The following is a 12,750-nucleotide window of genomic DNA, read 5'->3' on the forward strand; positions in this document are numbered from 1 at the left end:
ACCCATCTGGTTCTCCTGATAATATTAAAGGGAATCTGACAGTGGCATCAACCCTCATAAGCCATCTATATGGGCATTTATGTCATAGAACGTTGAAGAAACCGATACCTTGATATCTGCCATCTGATGTCTTATTCCACAGAAATCCACATTTTCTTTTATATGTAAATGAGCTGTTAAGATCTATGGGCCGGACATAGATCTCCCTGAGAATCTGCATCCAGAGATTATTTTCAATGGAACAGGTAGTTATCAGTGGGAGACATGTACATCAGGAGAGTAGACGGTCAGTCATTACATGTGTCACACTGGAAATGACTCTTTTCATTTATAATAAGCCCTGGATGCAGATTCTCAGGGAGATCTATGTCCGGCCCATAGATCTTAACAGCTCATTTACATATTAAGAAAAAAAGTAAATTTCTCTGGATTAAGACATTCATCAAATAGTGGCTATCAAGGCATCACTCTATTCAACTTTCTCTGACCTGCATCTTTATGTAGACGGCTTATGAGGGTTGATCTTACTGACAGTTTCCCTTTAATAGTGTGGCTCGGACCTCCTTATAATAATAGTGCCCCTTATGGGCCTCCTTATAATAATGATAATAATGGTGACTACCTGTTCTTTTTTATTAAATTAAAAATAATAATGCTCCCTCAGGCCTCTTTATAATAGTAATATTAATGATAAAAATATTAGATGACCCCACACGGTTTAGGGAAAGTGTCACTGAATGCAGAAGCCGGGTCTAAGCTCCTAATAAACACTACCCACCTCCTGCCCTGCTGTGTTATCACAGGCTTTATTCCCCTTCAAGCCTAAGCAGCAGAATGCCGGTATCTCCTCTTACTGCTCCATTTCACCTGCTGTCAGTAATGCAAAGTGCCTGGGCCCTGTTTTAAAGCCTCTTGCTAACCCCCTCCCACCATGTATCTAGTGGTAGTGTCACGCTGTCTCTGTATACTGGAGGTAGGGGGCCTAAGCTTACCCTAAGCTGGGGCCCTGACTAATCCCTCAACCTGGAGGTACTGTTAAAGGTACAGAGGTCCAGGCCGCCAGCGTAACCCCTACCTCCTGAGGATCCCTGCACCTAAGTAATCTAGTCCTGAGAAGGACCCCGATCACAACAAAAGAGGACAAGTAATAATATGCCCACACACAGTACTTAGACGAACGAGACAGTACAAGGGAAAAACCAAAACCACCTTGCATACAAAAACTACACAACTACAACAGAGGGAACACCAACGGGAAAGGAGATAAATGATAAAGCGAGGAAGGGAAAAAACACTCCAAATACACTTATCTCAGAAACTCCAAATACCACGATCCGCTCTGTAAGTCTGTATGAAATGCTTTCACCGACACTTCCCAAACAGACCAGCAGGCATTTGAAGGAGACTCACTACAGCAGCATTGATTGCAGCTGGGCGAGGCTGGACCTCGTCTAGCACAGAGAGAGAGAGAATTAACTCCCTCACTGCCGAAAACACAAAGCACCAAAAAGTCAGCTGCGAGAAGTCAGGCTGTGTAATCGTGACGATCTTCGTGGCGACACACCCGTGACAGGTAGACCCCATATTAATATAAGTCCCCTACATACCTTGAGCTGCCCCTCTCCAGCTGTCTTTTCTGGAGCTGATCCCAGCAGGTATGGCTGACAAGAGGCTGCAGCTGGAGGCCTTGTGCTTCAAGCAGCATTGTGGGGAGGAAGGATAGCTGTCCTGACTTCTGGCAAGGCTTGCAAGTCTCCTTCACGGCTGGACTGGGCATCTGGCAATTCTGTCAAATTCTGGCTTGGCCGGTCTGGCAGTGGGCTGCATCGATCCGCAACACTATTAACTGTTAACAATTATAGTGAAGCAGAGAGCCATCAGCTCCCTGCTCTGCCACTTAACTAAGGCAAGCCACAGATTGCTTCCAGCCACAGGCAGGGACTGCAAGGGATCGGTACCACGTAATGGACGTCAGGCAATGAGATGACATCAGAGACTGTAGTGAGGAGGAGCACATCACCACTCGGCATGGGAGTGTCGTGAGGAAAATATGAGTTTATTTCTATTTTTTTGCAGTCACTGCAGGGTACTAATATTATTACAAGATAAGATACCTAGGGGGGCACTAATGTCTCATAAAGAGGCCAAGGAGGGTGACATTGTTATTACAGGTTGTCCCATGGGGCTCTTTTATTATCACTATGGAGGAGGCCTAGAGGGGCTCTGTTATTATTATAAGGAAGCCCGGGGATATTAATATTATTGTAAGAAATCCCGGGGCGCTATAAATATTATAAGGAAGCCCAGGGTCCATTATTATTATTATTATTATTATTATTATTTTAAGCAGGCCCAGGGGGTCTCTATTATTATTGGGGCAATATTATTGTAAGAAGCCCTGAGTGCACCATTATTATTAGGTACAGATGGGGGCATTATTACTCTGTAGTGGCACAGAGGGGACACTGTTACTGTGTGGGATACAAAAGCAGGAAGCTCTTTCTATGCAGGGTACAGAGGGGGCATTATTACTACGACAGGGGTGGGCAATTAATTTTCCAGAGAGGAAACAAGAGAGACTGTGACTGTTGTGGAGGGTCAAACCAATAGGCTGAATTTAATTCTGCTCATCATTAATATTACCAAAAATAATTACAATTATTATTTTATAATAATAGTATCACTTAATATTAAGTAGAATTAAGTATGCTGACATCCCCCTATATACCGTACGAGCCCGCAAACAGCCTCCAATATACAGTATGAGCCCCTACACAGCCCCTTACATACAGTATGAGCCCCCAAATAGCCCCTCTATATACAGTGAGCCCCCACATAGCCTCTCTGTATATAATATGAGCCCTCACATAGCCTCCTATATATAGTATGAGCCTTCACATATTTCCTATATACAGTATTTGCCCCATAAACAGTATTAGCCCCCCATAGCCCCTCTATATGCAGTGTGAACCTCACATGGCCTCCTATATACAGTATATATACTCCTATGTGAGCCCTCACAAAGTTTCATAGTTTTAAAGTTGAAGATAGACTTAACACCATCAAGTTCAACCTATAGTCTAAAATGTTGATCCAGAGGAAGGCAAAAAACCCATGGGGCAGAGATTAATAGCTCCATATTAGGGGAAAAATTCCTTTCCGATTCCATAAGACAATCAGACTAGCTCCCTGGATCAACGCCCCATCACAGAATCTAGTGCCCATATCATGTAATGTTATATTTCTGGAAATTGCAGTTGGAACCAGCTCAACACACCGGAGTAATTAAAAATTTGCAAACTCTTTATTGGAAATCCTTTAAATATGAAATTGATAAAAAATTGGGCATCTTAGACAACAAAGAGGGGTGTAACAGGAATCAATCCATACGCGTTTCTAGCTACATGGCTCTTAAACACAGTGTTCAAGAGCCATGTAGCTCGAAATGTGTATGGATTGATTCCTGTTACACACACCACCCCTCTTTATTGCTTTGTTGTCTGAGATGCCCAATTTATTATCAATTTCATTCTTAAAGGATTTCCAATAAAGATTTTGTGAATTTTTAATTACTCCGGTGTGTTGATCTGGTTCCAACTCCAATTTCCTCAACTACCTCCAGCGCTGTGCAGCAGCGGGGACGCCGTGCTCCTCCCGGACTGGAACAGCATCTCAGGGGTGAGCTGAATTTTTTATTATTTAATGTTATATTTCTCAAGAAAAGCATCCAGACTCTTCTTCAATTTTTGTAGTGAATCACTCATTACAAACATCATCTGGCAGAGAGTTCCACAGTCTCACTGCTCTTACAGTAAAGAATCCGCGTCTGTGGTAATGATTAAACCTTCTTTCCTCTAGACGTAGAGGATCCCCTTTTGTCCCCATCGCAGGCCTAAGTAAAAAAGCTCATTATACACATCTCTGTATTGTCCCCTCATATATTTGTACATTGCAGCAGGATCGCCCCTAAGCCTTCGTTTTTCCAAACCGAAAAACCCCAAGTTTGATAATCTGTCTTGGTATTGCAGTCCACCCATTCCCTTAATAACCTTGGTTGTTCTTCTCTGTACTCACTCTAGTTCAGTTATGTCCTTCTTATACACTGGAGACCAAAATTGTACAGAGTATTCTAAGTGGGGTAGCAATGGTGACTTGTATGGTGGCAAAACCAATGTTCTTGCCATGAGTGTCTATGCCTCTTTTAATGCATCCCATCATTTTCTTTGCCTTGACAGCAGCTGCCTGACACTGGTCACTAAAGTGAAGTTTGCCGTCCACCCATACACCCAAGTCTTACTCAGTGACTGTTTTACCCAGTGTTTTACGATTTAGTTCATAATTATTTATTTTATTTCCTCTGCTCAAGTGGAAAGTGGTGACTACCTGTTCTTTTTTATTAAATTAAAAATAATAATGCTCCCTCAGGCCTCTTTATAATAGTAATATTAAAGATAAAAATATTAGATGACCCCACACGGTTTAGGGAAAGTGTCACTGAATGCAGAAGCCGGGTCTAAGCTCCTAATAAACACTACCCACCTCCTGCCCTGCTGTGTTATCACAGGCTTTATTCCCCTTCAAGCCTAAGCAGCAGAATGCCGGTATCTCCTCTTCCTGCTCCATTTCACCTGCTGTCAGTAATGCAAAGTACCTGGGCCCTGTTTTAAAGCCTCTTGTTAACCCCCTCCCACCATGTATCTATAGCATCGGCGTCTCTGCCCCCTGCTGGCGTAGCGTACATGTACATACCGTATCATACGTGTACGTTACGGTAAGCTCGGACCAATGAGAGGAAGCATCCGGCGCTCAGAGGAAGTATCCGGCACCCAATCAGAGGGACAGCTGTAACATCATGTGCCAACGTTAGCTGCTGGTCTGAGATTGGCTGGCGGCTGCTTCCTGTGATTGGGCGGAGCTTACAGTAATGTACGGGACGCTACATGTAGGGTACAGCAGCGGAGAGAGACCGGCGGTCGGGCGGAATCCAGCGTGGAGCCACAGAGCACCGATGAGTGTGTGTGTTCTGGCGGGTCTGGCAGTGGCATGGGGTTATTTGGTGGTGGCAGCGTGTTTGGTGGATCCAGCGGCGACCCCAGGAGCGGCTCTGACAACGGCGGCGTCTCTGGCGGTGTGTCCGGCTGTGCTTGGAGCAGCGTTTGCAGTGGCGGGTGCAGCCAGGGTGTCCTGTGCCATCTTGGGACACTCATGTGCTTCCTGCCGGGCACGGCCGCGGTGCCTTATGGGATTCGTTCACTTCGCAAACTGCCAATTATGTAAGTACATAGCCTCCCATTGCTTAGTGTTCTTGATTGTCTTTGTGGGCACACTCTCCTCCGTAGTGTAAAAACAAGGCAGCAGCGCAAGTGCGAATGCTCGCTGGGTTATGTCATCATCTTTGCCAGTGATGGTGAATCGGAGACCAGAGCTGTGGAGTCAAAGTCGGAGTCGTGGAGCCTGAGTCGGTGCCAATTTTGGTGGAGTCGGTATAAAAAGGACTGACTCAGACTCCAAAAATATATAATAAATTGGGTACGGTAGTGCAATGCAATATTTGCAAATTATTATGTTCTACATATCTTGATTATTATAGCAATGATTAAAAGGCTTATGTTCACATGATGCTACAATAAATGTATCACCTAAACATCAGCAATGTACGAAGGAGTCAGAGTCATGGAGTCGGAGTCAGGGAAATTGAGGAGTCAGTGGTTTGGCTTACCGACTCCACAGCCCTGGAGACAGCCAGGCAAGTGTCGCTGCTGCAGTTGTGTGTGCCTTTCCCAGAATTTCGCGCAGTATCCTAGATGCCAAATTGCAGCATCTGTATCCAGGATCGTGCATCTACCTAATAATGCATGTTGCAGCAGCCTCCAAGATGCATTATCAGTAGGAATAGATATATTCAGATGCTGAATATGGACAAATATTTTCAATTAACACTACCCCACCACTATACTAGAGAAGCAAACAAAACCATCTCAAACTTTTATTTAAAACATTTTATTTACTGGAAAAAGTAATGAGGCAGAGGGCAAAAACATTTAATACAAAAAAAAATAAATTCATATATGTACTCTTTTAAAAACAAAGGAAAGAAATTCTGCATTAATGAGCCTTGTCATTTATTCATAACTCTGTCAATCTTGCACCAATGCCATCCAGACATGACATCCACATTTGGAAATCTCAATCCCCTTTTTTTGCCAAGAAACATCTAAAGGAGTTATTCAAGTCTCCAACGCTTGGTTACCTAAATAGAAAAAAATAAATAATATAATATATATATATATTAGATGGTGGCCCGCTTCTAACGCATCGGGTATTCTAGAATATATATGTAGGCTGCTGGGGTGTATATAGAGGCTGCTGGAGTATATATAGAGGCTGCTGGGGTGTATATAGCGGCTGCTGCTGCTGGGGTGTACTGACCAGAAAATGTGACTGCCTCAGCCAATCACAGGCCATAGTTAACCGGATTTACCCAAAGTCCATTTTCCCTAATATGGGTAAATCCAGTTAATTTGTAGCATATAGCGCAGTGGGTAACCGAAGTCCATTTTTCCCTAATCTGGTGAACAACTGCAGTATATGATACTACTTAACCGTTTTTACTCAAAATGAAGGGACTTTGTCGTTTTTTAGACCCTGGGTCACTGCCCCCCCGTGCTGGATCTGCCCCCGCAGTGTTCGCTTTCTACCCTCCATCCCACGTGCTGGCTCTTATGCAGCGGGTGAGAGCGGGCAGAGTAGGCGTGAGTGGGTAGAGCAGAGTGAGGGTAGTAGCAGAGAGCGGGACAGCGGGGGGACAGTGGGAGACAGGAGAACACAAAGGGAGACAGTAGAGCACAATGGGGTCAGTGGAACACAGCGGCGGAGAGCAGAGAAGGGGTCAGTGGAGCATAGCAAGCAAAGCAGGGTACAGCGGAGTACAGCAGGGGACATTAGAGCAGAGAAGGGGTCAGCGGAGCAGAGTGGGGGACAGCAAAACAGAGAAGGTCAGTAGAGCAGAGAAGGGGTGTGTGTGTGTGTATATACACATGCGGTGTGTGTATATGTGTTCCCTCGCCCGACATCGCCGCAGCGCTGCCTGCACCCACCTCCGTGTAGCCACAGCCTCTAGGAAAGACCGCGGCTTGCGGCCTGTGCACGGAGGTGGCTGCAGGCAGCGCAGTGGCGATGTCGGGCGAAGGGGAATGGGGGAAGGGTCCCAGCGACAGCGGGTCCAGGCGGCGGGTGGGTTCCACTTCCGGTGAGCGTGGTTCAATTCTCGCGGCAACTCGCGGCTGGACTGCGCCTGTCCCTGATTGGTTCTGGCCGGCCGGGATTGGTTCAGCGACGCGGGATTTCGGTTACGGAAGTGGAACCACAAGGCAATTATATAGTGAACACACATTTCACATACAGTGACAGAACTACCCAACTCTGAGACCTTATTGTTCCCACACAGCCTGTCCTTGGGTGGCTCCGTCTGAGATAAGGTGTTATATTCAGCTAGGATGCATTTTAAAAAGATTTCTCTCTCCAGTCAGGGTGATGAAGGACTGTATCCCTTATCTGCATTATACACCACAGGGAACCCTGGTTTTACAGATTTCTGCTGCCTTCACCATAGCCCATAGGAGACATAATATATTACCTTATTGTATGATTAGACACTAACATGTCCCTGTGGACATTACAGCTGTGTTAAAAAAACAAACAAAAAAATGAGATAAGGCGACACTCTCACCCTTCCTGGGGATGGATGGCACAGTGAGCACCATTTATGGCCTCCCTCCAGGCAGGAGCAGAACCTGCAGGGGGGGCGAGTATAGGAGCAGTGAAAAAAGAAAAAAAACATCACATGGACTGTGAATGCCAGTTTGAAAAAAGAAATATGAAGCATTTCCCACCTTTGGTCCCTAGAGGGAGGGCTTACAATGTTTCTAGTTTGAAAGAAAAAAAAATGTGATGCTTCTCCCCTTTTGGTCTTTAGAGGGGGGCTTGCAATGTTAAAAATTTATAGCACACCCCCTGTAACTGATGAACTATAAATTCAGTGGCCTGAACACAGAGCATTGTCAGAAGGTTCCGGTAAATCCAGGTAACTGCTAGCATAGTGCACAGCAAGGCAATCTGATAAACCACTATCCACTAGAGAATGAAATCCACCCAATGTACAGAGTCACTGCTGCCCCAAGAAAGATTGAAGAAAACAACCAGCGTGTATTTGTTGTTTTAGGAAATAGGCTGTGAGACTTTTTTTTTTTTTTTACAGGCTAGGTTTTATTTTTACATGGTGTTTTTTAATACAGATCCCATGGTGTTGTGGATCCGCCGGCTGCTGGGCGTAAGTATGTACCTTACCTACCAGTGTCTTACATCTGCCAATATGTATAACATTTTTTATTCACTTCTGGGTGTCTATGGGTAAATTACCTTACTTGATGCAATACGCAGTCACACTGTGACAGTGATACCACATGGAACGGTGTGAAGTCTACCATTTTGTCATGTCTGCAGCTTTTTGAGCGCTTTATGAATGTGTAAGGCCGTATTCCCTTTGACAGTAGTTGCACGGTGCATCACCAGTCTTATACTGCTTTTTTTAGAACATATACCACGAGGACATACCTGACCTGCCCAGTTTGCTCTAAAGTATTAGAGCGACTGGACAAACATCTACACGGAGTGTGCATGACCCAGAATTCTGCCGAGGAGAGGAAAGCCGCTACTGCTGATGCAAGGGCCAGAGTTAGAAAATCACATCCAAAGGGACAAGCATAGACGAGGAGGACATTATGTCTCTTCAAACATTGGCCAACGTAATCCCTTTCCTTGAGGATAGAGGGTTCCTCATAGTCCGGAAGCCAACTGCGGCCAGGTAGGCTCCACTTTTTCCTATCAATCTTTTGGCTATATCACATGACTTTGTATGTTTAATATATTAGTGTTGAATGATCTGATCGGCCCAACTTCAGGATGGATCAGGCGCTTTTTTGGCTGACTGGGTTTAAGGTTAGGGCCGATCACCGATTGTCGGTCAGATTGGGTCGATGCTTTTGACCCCATCTAACCCAGGATGGCTCATCACCATTTGATATGCATGTCCGTTAATCAGGTGGCTTTTTATAAATTTACAGTACTGTCCAATGTGAGGAGCAGACTGCAGGTGCCAGCAGCACTGCCCCTGCGGTGGAATATGAAGTGGTCCAGGAGAGCGAGATGTCCGAGAGTGTGTAAGTGTCTGCCAGTCAGCCAGTCTGTGTCAGTCAGTCTGCGTCAGTCAGTCTGTCTGTCTGTCTAACTCACACATAATGCTTTCTTTCCTCGCAGTGCCAGTGCCGTGCATCCCTCTGCTCAGTCAACTCAAGAATCTCCTTCAAGAGAAGAAGACTACCAGAGATCGCCTGTACAGTGAGTTTATTGCTTAGTCTTTTCATTAGGATACACCCAGCATTCAGTTATCCGGTGAACCACTGCACCATATGCTACTACTTAACCGGAATTACTCAAAATGAAGGGACTTTGTCGTTTTTTAGACCCAGGGTCACTCCCACTGTCAGAGGTGCGGGCATTCAGGTGTCTGATGCCCGTCCCAGCTGACCAGGGGAGATACCACCACCAGCAGCCGCGTCCCAGCTGGCCAGGGGGGGGACACCACCACCAGCAGCCGCGTCCCAGCTGGCCAGGGGAGATACCACCACCAGCAGCCGCGTCCCAGCTGGCCAGGGGGGACACCACCACTAGCAGCCGCGTCCCAGCTGGCCGGGGGGGAAACCACCACCAGCAGCCGCGTCCCAGTTGGCCATGGGGGGACACCACCACCAGCAGCCGCGTCCCAGCTGGCCAGGGGGGGGGGGGGGGGACACCACCACCAGCAGCCGAGTCCCAGCTGGCCAGTGGGGGACACCACCACCAGCAGCCACGTCCCAGCTGGCCAGGGGGGGACACCACCACCAGCAGCCGCGTCCCAGCTGGCCAGGGGGGGGAAACCACCACCAGCAGCCGCATCCCAGCTGGCCAGGGGGGGAAACCACCACCAGCAGCCGCATCCCAGCTGGCCAGGGGGGGACACCACCACCAGCAGCCGCATCCCAGCTGGCCAGGGGGGGACACCACCACCAGCAGCCGCATCCCAGCTGGCCAGGGGGGGGGAACCACCACCAGCAGCCGCATCCCAGCTGGCCAGGGGGGGGGAACCACCACCAGCAGCCGCGTCCCAGCTGGCCAGGGGGGGACACCACCACCAGCAGCCGCGTCCCAGCTGGCAAGGGAGGGACACCACCATCAGCAGCCGCGTCCCAGCTGGCCAGGGGGGAGACGGCCTTTGCTGGCTCACGCCATACACACATATACATATATACTCAAACCAAGGAAGAAGAGGATAGCCGGGTTGCGTTATCATGGAGGCTGGAGAGCCGCGTCTCCACAATGCTTCATTATCTAACTGAAGAAAAAAAAAAAAGGGAAATTAATTTGCAATAATATATATAAATATATAATATATTATGATACAATATATAATATATATATAAGACCACCAGCAGCCGCGTCCCAGCTGGCCAGGGGGGACACCACCACCAGCAGCCGCGTCCCAGCTGGCCAGGGGGGGGGGGGGGGGGGACACCACCACCAGCAGCCGCGTCCCAGCTGGCCAGTTGGGACATACACATAAAGAAACACACATACACAGGGAGTAAGGCACACAGGAGGAAGACAGCACACAAGTGGGAAGAGCTCCTATCGGAACGTTACCCCCCTCCCGATGCGATTGCATCGGGCTTCCAACTAGTATAATATATATATATATATATATATACACACACTAGATGGTTGACCGATTCTAACGCATCGGGTATTCTAGAATATGTATGCGGTACACCGGGCGCAATCAGCACAGCAGTTTTTACATTTGGCGCCAATATCGCTGATTGCTCCCGGCCGCGACCAATCAGCACAGAGGTTTTTAAATTTGGCGCCAATATAGCTGATTGGTCGCTGCCGACGGCCGCGGCGCTGCTTGTGCGGGTACTTCCGCTGCGAGCAGCTGGGAGATGACCGGCTGCTCGCAGCAGAAGCATCCCGAATGGTGGCGCCGCTGCCCGGTCCTCCCTTCACTCTTACAGTCGGGAGATCAGCGGTCCTAGCCGCTGATCTCCCAACGGTAGCCGCATGGAGGTCAGCGGCGCCGCCGGTCGGGGTAGTTCTGCTGCGATCAGCCGGTCATCTCCCGGCTGCATAGCCGCTGACCTCCGTGCGGCAGATGAGCCGCTAACGGCCGCCATCTTTTTTCTGAAATCCCGCGTCGCTTATTGGCTGCGGCCGGACCAATCAGCGACGCGGGATTTCCTGGACAGACAATTATATATATTAGATTTTATTTATGAAGATTTAGGAATAATGCAATACATGCGGGCGGGCGTGCGGCGGTGTAGGTGTGCAGTGGTGTGTATGAGCGGTGGCTGTGTGCCCCGATGGCTGTGTCACCCTGTGGCTGTGTCACCTTGTGGCTTTGTACTCCTGTAGCTATGTCCTTCTGTCTCTGGCTGTCCCCCATGTCCCCCTGTCTCTGGCTGTCCCCCATGTCCCCTTGTCTCTGGCTGTCCCCCATGTCCCCCAGTGTATCTGGCAGTCCCCCTGTCTCTGGCTGTCCCCCAGTGTCTGGCTGTCCCCCATATCCCCCTGTCTCTGGCTGTCCCCCATGTCCCCCTGTGTCTCTGGCTGTCCCCCATGTCCCCCTGTGTCTGGCTGTCCTCCATATCCCCCTGTCTCTGGCTGTCCCCCATATCCCCCTGTCTCTGGCTGTCCCCCATGTCCCCCTGTCTCTGGCTGTCCCCCATGTCCCCCTGTCTCTGGCTGTCCCCCATGTCCCCCTATCTCTGGCTGTCCCCCATGTCCCCCTGTCTCTGGCTGTCCCCCATGTCCCCCTGTGTCTCTGGCTGTCCCCCATGTCCCCCTGTCTCTGGCTGTCCCCCTGTGTCTCTGGCTGTCCCCCATGTCCCCCTGTCTCTGGCTGTCCCCCATGTCCCCCTGTGTCTCTGGCTGTCCCCCATGTCCCCCTGTCTCTGGCTGTCCCCCATGTCCCCCTGTGTCTCTGGCTGTCCCCCATGTCCCCCTGTCTCTGGCTGTCCCCCATGTCCCCCTGTCTCTGGCTGTCCCCCATGTCCCCCTGTGTGTCCCCCTGTGGCTCTGCTGCAGGCACCACCCCCTGTCCTCTGCTCCTGTCCTGTGTGGCCCTGTGTCCCCCTGTTCTGGTCCTTTGCCCCAGTCCTGTTGGGACATAGGATCGTTGAGTGTACCTCAGTTAAGGATGACAGCAGCCGGCGGGCATCCTCTGCTCTTTGAAGAAAATGGCAGACACGGCACTAGAGACAGCCTCCGCCTCTCCGGGAAGGGAGAGTTCTGTTCTCCCGCGGAGGCTCTTGGGAGTTGTAGTTCTCCAGGCGCTGTCACTGCCTCTTCTGGCCTGGGCGTGGACTATATCTCCCAGCATGCTGTGCGGCGTCGGCCTCAGACAGACAGCTGGCTTCCCAGCAGCGTCACGTCCCCCCGCCCCCCAGCCATTCACACAGGGACGGGGAAAGGAGGAAACAGAGCAGGCTGGAACATTGAGCCCGCGCCTCCCTCTCCCCCTCCCCCCACGGCCATTCTACATTGTGCTCCGGACGGGGCCACAAGCAGATCACCCTGTCCCTGCCTCTGATGCCACACTGTACACTGCCCCCCACATTGAGCCCGCAGCCCGTGCGCGTCCCCTACCGGCCGTTA

The sequence above is a fragment of the Phyllobates terribilis genome, unplaced genomic scaffold (assembly GCF_046119375.1).
Source record: "Phyllobates terribilis strain yellow unplaced genomic scaffold, ASM4611937v1 Scaffold_3__8_contigs__length_932513732, whole genome shotgun sequence".
Lineage (NCBI taxonomy): Eukaryota > Metazoa > Chordata > Amphibia > Anura > Dendrobatidae > Phyllobates > Phyllobates terribilis.